Raw genomic sequence first — 13226 nt, 5'->3', positions numbered from 1 at the left:
CTATGAAGCCGCACCGCTTGAAGGATTGTACTGTGCTTCAACATAGGAGTATTATTATGGTTTGTGTATAAGGTAAGACATTATCTGGCGTTTTGTTTTGCGATATTATGCAAAAGCAACTTTTCTTACGTTCTGGTACCTGCTGATCTGTATTTGGGATCTGCATAAATCCTTTGTAGTCGATAAGCTTCTTTTTTTCCTCTATCTTCTTGTTATGTGACATTCATCCTCCGCTGTTGCCATTTTTAATATAAAGTAGTGTAAAGTTTTTACTTATATCTTTCAGTAAACTCGCCATGTAAGCACTAAAACATACCGGTGTAGTGAGTTTACATTATTCACCCAAGGAATTTTTGTTTTTAAGCGTTCCGGTTGGGCAGTTTTTCACGGGACACATTTCCTGTGTTGTTGTTTCCGGATGAGGAGATGCTGCTCCGTTATTGATTGAAGTAAAGTCTGAATGTCATTAAAACAGTTAGCACCATCTTTTGACACTTCTTCCACTCCCGTCCTTGCACACTACACCGCTACAACAAAGATGACGGGGAGAAGACGCTGCCGAAGGTGAGCCACGTAAATAAGACCGCCAACAAAACGGCGGATGATCTGTAAAACATCATTTATGCAACATTTTGACCAAAGAACCACCATTACATGTTATGTAGAACACAAGGAAGTGTTTTACATTTAGAAAAAAACTATTAAAATATGACTCCTTTAGTGCGCCCTTTGGTCCGGAAAATACGGTAATTGAAACTGACAGTTCGAACTTCTAACCAATGTTAAACTGCAGTGTTGCTTATTTTGAATTCCCCCTCTTGCAATTATCTCTCTACTAATACACCACCCCCTTAAAATACACTAGTTGTGTGGTTACACGACTCGCAGCAAAAGATAAAGTATCCACATGACACGGTCCTATACAGTCCGTTACACAGAGGAAAACTAACACAGAGCTGGCAGTATAATGCAAGCAGCTTGTACCCAACACACTTTGGCTACAATAAGAATGAAGGTGACCACAAAGTAGTAGAGTGGGATAACTGTGCATTAACTGAAATCAAGGTAGAAGGTTCAAACAATCATGATTAGTTTTTTTTTAACATAATTGAAAACCCCTGGACTGGTTGACGATGAGTTCAATTACTCGTGTAACAGTGGCCTTCCTGCACGGTCCAAATCAAAGTCTACAAATCTCTACTGATTGAGGCCATGTCTACACTAAGCCGGATAACCCCTTAAACAAATAATTATTTAGCCTAAGCCTCGTTTCAGCTAAATCACTGGTTAAGGTTCCTTTCCTCTGACAATTTTTTACACGGGTAAGTGCGCCATGTATTTCTTGAATCTCCGGCTCTTAGCTTTGTATGGACTCATTTATCGTTTACAAACTGAGTTCAAAGAGGAAGTAACACCAGAAAGACCACGCCCCACACAGGAAGTGACTTAAGAAAGAACACGCCACAGCCAGCTTCATAACGACCCGGCGGCAACCACTAGAAAGATGGAGGCGAGTCATCCAGACATGCCCGTGTTTCTCCTTCTTCTACATGTACCGACGCTTTTGGAAATCACACCTGAATACTTTAAGAGAAGGAAACGCGTGATTGCAGCTATTTGGGATACAACACATCTCAGACGGCAACATAGCAATGTTGAGTGACGATTTTGGATAAGCCCTGTAAGAACGGCAGCCTGGTGGGATATGTTCGTCACCGGGTGTGTTGTGTCAGAGGAACGGCAAGAGAACTTTCGAATGTCCAGGTCAGCTGTGATTCTACTTAGTGTAAAACTCTATCCATTTGTCGAAGGAGAGACAACGACAATGCGGGCTCCCGTGGACAAGGGAAGACTACGAAAAATAGCAAATGCATGTGGACTGACAAAGCAGACTATCAGTTATTGTCCGCCATGTATGTCGAGCGATTACTCAACGTCTAGTTTTGTACTCAGTAACTATTGTGAAGCCATGAAGTGGTTGCGGCCGTCAAGTACGACCGCCAATTTCAGCCTACAAGCACAGTGTCCAGTTGCTGGTTGTAGTAAATTGTCTTAATCACATTGTTTAGTTTCAAACATCCATTAAAGATATGATTCATGTATGATGGCTCAGGTGTGATTCACCACAATAGTCTAACAGTGGCTGATGGTGAGGCAAGCAAGGTTTACTGGTAAAAGAAATGTGGCATTAGTCTACATTGAAACAAAGGGTAAGGATACACTTCCAGGTCAGAGGTGACTATGACGCGCGCATTTTTTCGTGCACGCATACTAGGTCGCGTTGCGCCGGTGGACGGAAGGGGAAGGGGGTCTTAAACGGTGGTATTGTGTGTGTGTGTGGACAAAGATAAGGTTAGGTGGGATTTACCCTGGATAACCTTATCCGGCTTAGTGTAGAAGGGGCCTTCGAGTAACTCAAGCAGTGATAGCCAATGAGCTTAAAGGGGGGTCTATGATGATTTTAATCTACATTCAAAACAGTTCCTCGTGGAGGTTCTCACCACCTCAGAAAACACTTGGCTCTCCAAGTACCACCATAATGACCAACATTAAAATACAGTAGCGTAGTAGCTAGGTGTTTACTATTTTGGCCCCTGCAACATTACACACAGTTCGAACCGTAACTGTGTTTGAATATAGGAAAATAAAACATTGTACGTTAATCAAGTGATTTTTTTGGGCGTACCACCAGATGGAGTCTGCGTACCACTAGTGGTACACGTACCACAGTTTGAGAATCCCCGATATGTATTGAAATTTTGCGTACATTTTGCTCCACAGTGACTGTCATAACCTACTTTTTGCATATGTCTCCGGGATGTTTGTTTAGACTTAGACAAACTTTAATGATCCTCAAGGGAAATTGTTCAAAATTTTGTTTTTTCAAAGTTTGTAGAGAGGTTTCCAGATTGCAAATGAAACCAGACCCCAGCCTCTACAAAAGTATCATGATTTATCTTCTGAAAATATACACTGTCTAAATATATATTGTGATGACGAAAGCCGCAGCTATTTTTTTTCCCTAGACACGATCGAAAATAAACTTCATATAGATTCACCGGGTCACAACATCAGGTACACCTGCACACTCTCGATAGAAGACCTGCATAAAAAAAAGTTGCTTTGGGCAGTTACGATAGATGAAAATAATACTTTCATAACTTTTCAGGTGTTTCCTCAAACTCAGCTGGCCTCACACTGAGTTCCTCCCCCTCTGACTTTACTGAATCTTGAAATAAGTACGTCCACCTCGCTGTGAGGTCACAACGCAGCCAGACTGCAAAACCCTGCGAGCAGAAGAATCACAGACTGCATGCAAGCTCACAACAAAAAACATGAACCTTCTGATTTGATGCTTTGGCATTGTTTAACACACGTATCCGACATTTGTAAGTCCGCTAAAACGACTGTTAACTCATTGTCCAGCTCAGCTGTTAAAGCGTTAAAGCTTAAACAACATACCAGAGCACACACACAGTAGCCTTTACACTTGCATGTAAACTATATGAACCAAATAATTATAGATTTTAATTCAAATGGGCCACAGTGTGCTAGAAAAAGATGGAAAAAGATGGGTGGAAAAAACATTTTTTGTTTTATTATGTTTTTTTGTTTGAGGTCAAACATGACACAAACCTTCCCAATTGTTAAAAAGCCCACTGTTTAATATGTTTGTGTGTATGCTTCACTGATGAGAGTATTTGGTGAATATGGTCTTGTCCTACTAATTTCGGCGGTTCTTGAATTCACCATAGTGTGGACTGTGACGCAACAGTCTGTTTGCATATAAAATCGTCCACTCCTTTTTTTGTCTCATTTTGTCCACCAAAAGTTTTATACTGTGCGTGAAGGCACAAAAGTGCGCTTTGTTGATGTTTTTGACTTGTTGGAGTGCTAATCAGGCATATTTGGTCAATGAATGACTGCAAACTAAGCAATGCTAACATGCTATTTAGGCTAGCTCATACTTGCCAACCCTCCCGAATTTTCCGGGAGACTCACAAATTTCAGTGCCTCTCCCGAAAATCTCCCGGGACAACCATTCTCCCGAATTTCTCCCGATTTCCAGCCGGACTTAAGGCACGCCCCCTCCAGGTCCGTGCAGACCTGAGTGAGGACAGCCTGTCGTCACATCCGCTTGGCCAACCAAAAAGAACATAGTGTTTTGTGGTTACTTTTTGGTTGGCCAACTGTTTACGTTGTATTGCGCACCCTGACGGCAAGTGTGGGAGTCGGTTCTGAAGTATGAAGTAAAGAGACGTAACTTCGTCACCTCGCCTGGTTATTGACTCCAACCCAGAATATTACACTGCCCATACCTACGCTCCTTCAAAGGCTGTGCTACTGACTGCAAAGCATTGCACTTTCAAATACAACAATGAGTAGAGAGGAGTGTAATGTGTGTATATGTGTAAATAAATGAACACTGAAATTCAAGTATTTATTTTATTTATATGTATATATATATATAATTACATACATACATACATACATACATACATACATATATATATATATATATATATATATATATATATATATATATATATATATATATATATATATATATATATATATATATAGAGCTAGAATTCACTTAAAGTCAAGTATTTATTTTATTTATATATATATAAGAAATACTTGAATTTCAGTGAATACTAGCTATAAATATACTAGTCCCCCCTTCACCCCGCCGCCCGGCCTCGCCCACCTCAACCCCCCCAAATCTCCCGAATTTGGAGGTTAAGGTTGGCAAGTATGGGCTAGCTGTATGTACATATTGCATCATTATGCCTCATACTTAGGTATATTTGAGCTCATTTAATATCCTTTACTTGTATCCTCTTTGTATATAATTTAGTTTTGCATGTCTCATGACACATTATCTGTATGTAATATTGGCTGCATTTCTGATAGTTGTTTGTGTGCCATGTTGTTCCAGACCACAGCAAACATTACCTAGCTTGCCAAAGATTGTAATAAATCTATTAAAAGAAGACAGCCTGCCGTTTCCTTTAACTTGGACACACACATCTATACCGTTGGCCATTAAAAGCCAGTAATTTCCAGGAGTTATCTCACCTTATGAGTAGCCTCTGATTTACTAATGGTTTCTAATGTTGTAAAAATGTGTAGAAGGAATATTACATTTCAACATTTCTGTCAACGCAGATTTGCTTCAGCCCTGCAACACAAAGTAATTTTGATAGTAGGCTAATATAGCTAATATAGACACATCATGTGTTGCCTTCATTATAACACTTATATACGGCTTTTCATTTCTTGCGGCTCCAGACAGATTTTTTTTTTTGTATTCTTGGTCCAATATGGCTCTTTCATGGGTTAGCATGTCTACCTCACAACCAAGAGATCTGGGGCTTACACTCCATTGGAACATCTCTGTGTGGAATCTACAGTAAAAACATGCATGTTATGGATAACTTAGTATCTCCAAATAACCTAGGTGTGAATGTGAGTGTGAATGAGTCCAGAGCATACATCACCTCTCACATAAAATCAGCTTGGATAGGCTCCAGCTCACCGTGAGGCTAATAAGTAGTGGTGAAACCATCTCCAACTGAGCGTGAAGAAACAACTGACGCTCTTCTTTCACTTCAGCCCCCCGTCTTAAAAAGGTGCTAATGAATATTCCAAGGGGGTAAAAGGTGACACAACCCCCATCCTCTCTCACGAGCGGCCAGTTAACTCATAGGCTATGTCTACATTATATATTATACCCTTAAACAAATAGTTATTTAGCCTAAGCCCCGTTTCAGCCACACTAAACCAGCGTTTAAGGTTTTGGAATGTCAGCTGTGATTCTACTTAGCGAAAAACTTTGTCCATTTTTCGAACGGGAGACAACGAGAATGTGGGCTCCCGTGGATGTGATAAAAAAAGTTAGCGTGTGCTTTGTATTACCTGACCGTCGAGGGAAGACTACAGAAAACATAGAATGCTTTTGGACTGGCAAAGCAGACTGTATCAGTTATTGTCCGCCATGTATGTCGCGGACTCAACGTCTAGGTCCAGAGTATATAAAGTCACCAAAAACGAATGGACAATGAAGGTGAAGGCAAAAGAGTGAGGAGTGTCCTGACCAGATATCTAGATCCCGAGATTGATTTTTGTAAAATGTTCTTTGTCACATTGTTTACTTTCACGTGTTTATTAAAGATTTGATTAATGTATGATGACTCAGGTGTGATTCACTACAATAGGGCCCCACAGCACACTGGATTCCAGGTAATTGAAATACCACAACACTGGATATTGTTCAGATAAGTTAAATTTAAGAACTTGCACACAAAGCAACACTGGAGGTGACTATGACGTGTGCATTTTCCGCGCATGCGTACTAGGTCGCGTTGCGCCGGCTGACAGAGGTGGCGGGGGGTCTTCAACGACCATTGTGTGTGTGTGTGGACAAGGATAAGGTTAGGTGGGATTTACCGTGGATAGTGTAAACGGGGTCCTAGTTTCACTTTGTCAGTAAGGCAACAGGTTGGTGGAGTAAAATGAAAACACGCCGGGCTGGTATGAGCGTAGACTTGGGGAAAACTCTCCAGGACATTAAACAAGTGATTCCCAGCAGTCCTGGAGGGGCACAATTTGCAATTCTCTCACATCTAAATCTGGGCTCTCCCCTGAGCTATGTGCGCTTCATCGCGCTACATCAAATCCGCTTAAGAGGAAGAATACACTAAACCACTTTTTTTTGTGAATAAAGCTAATGATTGCTGCACAGCACACACACGTCATGATTCATTAATAATACTACAACAATATTATGAGCATGTCCATGTAAGACAGGTGAAAGGAGACATTAGGCGGAAGGGACGGAGGGGGTCAGAGGAGCAGCCTCGCTACAACTTGGGGATCAACCGGGGAGTTTTAATGGATTCGGAACGGATCAACTGACAGCTATCGCTTCTGTGGTTGCGAGCCATGTGGCGCACTGCAGATGTTTACACCTTGCTTTATAATTAATCGGCCAAACAACAAGTCGGTCTTGTAATCCATCAAGGTCAACAACAACAAAAAAATGAGTTAATGCAAGAACACGATTACCCGTATGGCTCAAACATGCTTGCAGAGGGATGGAGATGTGTACACAAGTGAATACACAAGCAAGAGTACACTGTACATCTTTTTCATCCTCACAGACTGTACATTTAATATCCATACAACCTCACAAGGAATGCATTGACAATAAGTCAACTTATATAAGATGTGAAGTGAAGTGAATTATATTTATATAGCGCTTTTTCTCTAGTGACTCAAAGCGCTTTTTTTTACCTAGTGAAACCCAATATCTAAGTTACATTTAAACCAGTGTGGGTGGCACTGGGAGCAGGTGGGTAAAGTGTCTTGCCCAAGGACACAACGGCTGTGACTAGGATGGCGGAAGCGGGGATCGAACCTGGAACCCTCAAGTTGCTGGCACGGCCACTCTACCAACCGAGCTACACCGCCTTATAAGATAAGTTATTGTTAAAAAAATAAAAAATACACCACACTTGTGGAGATTAATTCCTTGCTCAAGTATAAAGTCCTGTAAGTATTCACAATATTTTGGGGTAAAAAACGGAATTACATTCTGTGTTTTAATAGCAATGTTATATGAATTACATTAAAAAAAAATTTAGACTTGCAATTAAACAAAAAGTTCACAAATTGTAAGACAAACTTTTCCTTTAACAACTAAAACTATCCATCCATCCATGTTTCTACTGCTTGTCCCTTTCGAGGTGGGTGCCGGAGCCTATCTAAAACTAATACTAATTAAATCGTAATCAAAACAACAAAACATGCCTGGATTAAACTTTGTTAAACTGTTTTTAGAATTGTTTTTTACAATACAAAAAATGCAACAGGTTTTACAACAAAAGAACAAGGCAAACAATGCATTTATAATTTTTGCACTAAATAAAAGGATTAAAATGTTTTACTTGACTCAGATAATAGGAGTGAGCTAACAAATGGTACGACTGGCTTCAACTTGATGGCTTAAAAGGCTCTTACAGAAAGAAATAATACAGCTAAATAATGCAAAAAATGTTTTGTTTAGACCACTTGCGTCCAACTCAAGGCCCGGGGGCCACATCTGGCCCACCACGTCATTTTATCTGGCCAACAAACACCTGGAAATGATATGTGTCAATACAATACTTCATATTTTCTCACTAAATTGTTTTCAATTTGACAGAAAAAATATATGTACTGCTTGAAATTGCATACCTTTTCAACTTTAATAGTATCCAATATTGCAACAAATATTACAGTATGCTATCATACATGTTTTTGTCTAAATAAAAAATACTTAACTTTACAGCAAACTACCCATCAAATTCATAACAATTACAATACATTTTACCTTATTAAAGTTAAAGTACCAATGATTGTCACACACACACACACACACACACACACACACACACACACACACACACTAGGTGCGGTGAAATTAACCTCTGCTTTTGACCCATCCCCTTGATCATCCCCTGGGAGGTGAGGGGAGCAGTGAGCAGCAGCGGTGGCCGTGCCCGGGAATCATTTTGGTGATTTAACCCCCAATTCCAGCCCTTGATGCTGTGAGTGCCAAGCAGGGAGGTAAAGGGTCCCATTTTTATAGTCTTTGGTATGACTCGGCCCGGGGTTTGAACTCACGACCTACCGATCTCAGGGCGGACACTCTAACCAACATCCATCCATCCATCCATCCATGCATTTACCACCGCTTGTCCGTTTTCGGGGTCGCAGGGGGTGCTGGAGCCTATCTCAGCTGCATTCGGGCAGAAGGCGGAGTACACACTGGACAAGTCGCCACCTCATCACAGGGCCAACACAGATAGACAGACAACATTCACACTCACATTCACACACTAGGGCCAATTTAGTGTTGCCAATCAACCTATCCCCAGGTGCATGTCTTTGGAGGTGGGAGGAAGCTGGAGTATCCGGAGGGAACCCACGCAGTATTGTGAGGCAGACTCACTAACCCCTCTACCACCGTGCTGCACCCTTTACAACATATTATTGTAATTTTTTAAAAAACTACCAGTTTTTTGCGTTAACATTGTCTTGACTGAGCTGCCAGTTTTTGACTGTAAAATCTACAGATTTTTTTAACGGTGTATTACTGTAAATGAAAAGACGGTACATTTGTTTTTAACGGTACAAAAACTGGCAGGTAAGTTGCCAGAATAAGAAAAAAATGTGTACTGTTTTTCCATTAACAATATAATGTTGTAAAAATCAATTCTGGCAACTAAGCTGCCATCTTTTTCCGTAAAAAAAAACAACCCAAAAACACTGTGGTACTGTTTTTTCCATTTACCGTAAAATGTTGTAAAAAATACAAAAAAAAACACTATTTTACAGTAGAATTTTGTAAATGTACAGATTTTTGCTGTAAAATCGACCGTCTACTTAAAACAATTTATATAATTAATAATAAAATCCAGAGGCAAATTCATACATTATTCGCTTTTACACGCAGCCCTCTGACGGCAGCCATAACTGCCATGTGGCCCTAAATGGAAACCAGTTATCCACCCATCCATTTTCTACCGCTTGTCCCTTTCTTATATATGATATATTTAATTACTGATCTAATGATTAACATCCACAGCATGGAGCCATTATGTTCATTGTCAAGAAAATGTAAAAATCACCGGGCCAAAAGGACATGCACGCACGCACGCAAACACACACACACACAGTTTAACTAAATGCACACACACGCTGTTTAACTAAATGCTTTAACGCTTCATAATATTTAAAATGCAATAATTGTAAAATTACATAAGCAGGGTAATTACATTAATTTAAATGTTGTGAAATGTTGCATAAATCATATTGTCAAAATATTAATTAATATTTACAATTTATGAACAGGATGGATTTTTTTTTTTTTTTTTACACTAAATTACTTTTTTTTTTTATTAACATAAAAGTGCAGCTTTTATCTAAGGGCTATGGCCATTTTGGGGCGTCATTATTTGAGTGGGTCCGATGAAGCACGTCAATCCACGTCAAAAAATCAATTATCAAACCTGTGCAGAAAAAAAACAAAACACACGACGTGTGGAAAAGACGGTATGATTCCGCCCATACGTGTGGAACCTCCCTGCAATGGCGAGGATTGCGTGACGCCGAGTGGGGTGGGGGTGAAGAGTGTAGTGTACATTCACCAACACACACACACGCGTGTATGCACTTTTTTTTTTTTTTTTGCACCACGTACACACATGTATGCCCCCCCCCCCCCATGCACACACCATGTGATCCCGCCCCACACAGGAAGGGCCATCGTGGCAGCCATTATGAGCCTCAGCCATCATGGCCTACGTGCACGTTTGGCTGCGTGGAGTGGCGCACCCATTGCAGCTTGCAAAACTCAAATGGCGTGGGAAAAAAAAAACCTTTATACGCATTGGAACACGTAGATCAATGCGTGGGAGCGTGTAGGAAAGCGTGCATACAAAGGGGGGGTTGCACGTAATGTAAAGGTCACGTGTTCCTGCAGAAAGGAGGGGGGGGGGGTTGAATATTTACCTTGTTGTCACGCAATGGGCGCAAAGTGGAAGGCAATCGTGTGGCGTGAACGCCAAAAAAAAATGGTCACGATTGAGAATGACGAAGTGTGAAGACTTTGACAATTAGGGTGTCCATTTTGTGCAAAAGTCCCCCACAACAACAACAACACGAGGAAGCCCACACAGGTTACACGCACACAAACGATCCAAGCGTGTGCGTGGAAGGTTTACCTTAGTTTTTTGGGAACGGAGTAGTCCACTTCTATCACCTTTCCGTGCAATTCCACTTTACCTGTGGGAAAAGGGAGACAACATTAGCCACTTGCAGCTATTTATAGGGATATAACGTGGATATAAAAAGTGTGTGTGTGTGTGTGTGTGTGTATCCACGAGGGGAAGCCTCCACGCTCTCCACTCCCACAATGCCTCGCAGTGCATTTTGTGTTTTTTTGCACGCATAAACAACAACAACAACAACAAGGGTCAGATGTTCTCCAAGGTGGGTGCCATCCAAGGGTGCGCTTGGGTCCGTGGAGTGACCTCTCCCCTGGTGTAGCCCGGAATTAAGCGCCTCCTCGACCCCCCCCCCCCCCCCAACCCCCCACCCCACCCTCGCCTCGCCTCCACCAGCTACCTGTTTATGGGCTCTTTTCCTGCGGACCCCCGCGACCCACCTCCACGACACCTCGTAAAAACACGGCCAGGCATCCCGGCTACACGAAAGTGGCAAGTTTTCCGCGCGGGTGTCGCTCGGCTTCCTTCAATAAAATCACGAGAAAAAATAAGTGAAAAATAATTAGCCCGAAGCATCAAGGGCACCCCACGCACACGCACATTCCACGCTACATATCGGAATCTGCACGCTTTCGTGTTGCCTTCAGGTTCTCTTTTAACGGGGGCATTTTAAGCACCTTTAAAAAAAAAAAAAAAAAGTGCCCGGTTATCGATCTTCGATCATTTCACGCACGCCGCGTGGAATATCCCGTTAAAAAGAAACTGTTGTTCAAATATGTCATTTCATCACGCATTTTTTTTTTTATTACTCACCAGAAAGAGTCTCTATTGCCTTCACGGCCCAGTTCTGGTCCGGGAAGTCCACAAAGGCATAGCCGGATTTGAGGAGGACCTGCTCGGCTACGGGCAGCTTCCTCTCCCCGAAGAGCTGCTGCAAGTCCTCCACTGTGACCGAAGGACTTAAATTCCCGACATATAGTTTGTTCATGGTCTGACAGGAGGAGAAGGGAAGGAGATCTCCGGGCGAGGGATGGATAATTTGTAATTTAAAAAAAAATAAAAAATAAAAAAGAAATGTAAAAAATGATGTATAAGGAGGGACAAAAGGCGGTAGTTACCCCCCTCGGAACGGCTCTATAAGCAAGGCAACCCCCCTCTTTGCACCAGCAACTCTGGCCCTGGACAAACTCTTTTCACGGGGACTCTGGGAGTTACGACACTACTCCGGAGCCAACAAGCACCGCCTCTAAAATAAAAGCTCCCCTCAAATTAAAAAAAAAAAAAAAAAAAAAAAAATGTTTGGTAGTGTAGGTTCCCAGCTGGTTTGGACCCGCGCGGAAAACACTAGAAAAAAAATGGCAGCCAAGGGATGGGCTTAATTTAATTTAATAGGTGAGGGCCATGATATCGGGAAAAAAAAAATCATAATGATTTAATCATGAAAAAAAAAATACTTAATTTTTTTTTAACAATGTGAGATTTTTAACAAATAAACCCAACCCCCATTTCCGGGTATTCGGTGCATGTAACGTGACACCTCCCTGATTGATTGCAGCGCAAGTGTCTTCTCGCGTGTCTCTTGTGTGGTGACACGCAGGAAATGTCAATAAAGGCTGCAGTGTGAATTCGTGCATGCGTGGATGTGTTCGGGCACTTCCTGTACCTTATATGTCGACACAGCGGGAGAGTGGGTGTGAGGGGGGCGGGGTCTCCACGACACAGAGGGGACCCCCCCACTTGGTGTGACGCTGCTCCTCTTCTCCCACCGTGGAAGTATACATTGCAGATTGAAGGGGGGGGGGGGGGGGTACCTACAAACACACACGAAGGCCTGCAGATACGAATTCAAATTGGAATATTTTATTAACTATACAATTAAATAATGTTTTTGCAATAAAGTCATACATTTTAAAAGGGCTTTGGGTACATCCATTTTAGACATGTTTATTGTCTATCTTCTAATTGGTTTAATAGGAGAAAGTGTAAGACCATTTTTAAAATATGCAAGTCTTGTCTTGTTTTCATATTTATCACAGTCTAATTAAAAAAATACATATTGCATTCTAAGAACAAAAATATTTTTCACATTTTGTTAAAAAAAAAGGATATGGTTTTCATTGTAGGGTAGTGTAATTGCACACAAAAAATATCTTATTTTTATGCCAAAAGGTTATTTCAAATTGTATTTTATTTTGTTGAATTGAACATCAGTTACAACCTTGCAGATTTCTTGTTTACACAAACAAAATATAACTGCATGAAAATGGACATACATACATATTAGCAAACCCTTTCATTTTTGGAGTGTACCAACATTTTGCATGTCTTCTGCATAAACTACCAGGCTATTATGTATTTTATACAATTTTACACAATAATGTTATTCACGAGTTAGTTTTACAAGAGGTGTAATGTATTAAAAAAAAGTTACCAAAAATATGTTTTACTCAA

General features: G+C 41.0%; 1 protein-coding gene across 1 annotated transcript in view; it reads right to left on the bottom strand.

Moving 5' to 3' along the window:
• The window catches only part of igf2bp2a (insulin-like growth factor 2 mRNA binding protein 2a), a 137321-nt gene extending 126493 nt beyond the window's left edge, over positions 1 to 10828 (bottom strand). The window contains exon 1 of the mRNA XM_062070024.1: positions 10773 to 10828. The gene's annotated coding sequence lies outside the window, so the exon portion shown is untranslated. The remainder of the gene's footprint in view (positions 1 to 10772) is intronic.
• Between the last annotated feature and the right edge of the window lie 2398 nt (positions 10829 to 13226).

This window comes from Entelurus aequoreus, linkage group LG14, assembly GCF_033978785.1.
Source record: "Entelurus aequoreus isolate RoL-2023_Sb linkage group LG14, RoL_Eaeq_v1.1, whole genome shotgun sequence".
NCBI lineage: Eukaryota > Metazoa > Chordata > Actinopteri > Syngnathiformes > Syngnathidae > Entelurus > Entelurus aequoreus.
The sequence above is the reverse complement of the archived record's forward strand: the minus strand, read 5'-3'. Positions and strand labels throughout refer to the sequence as shown.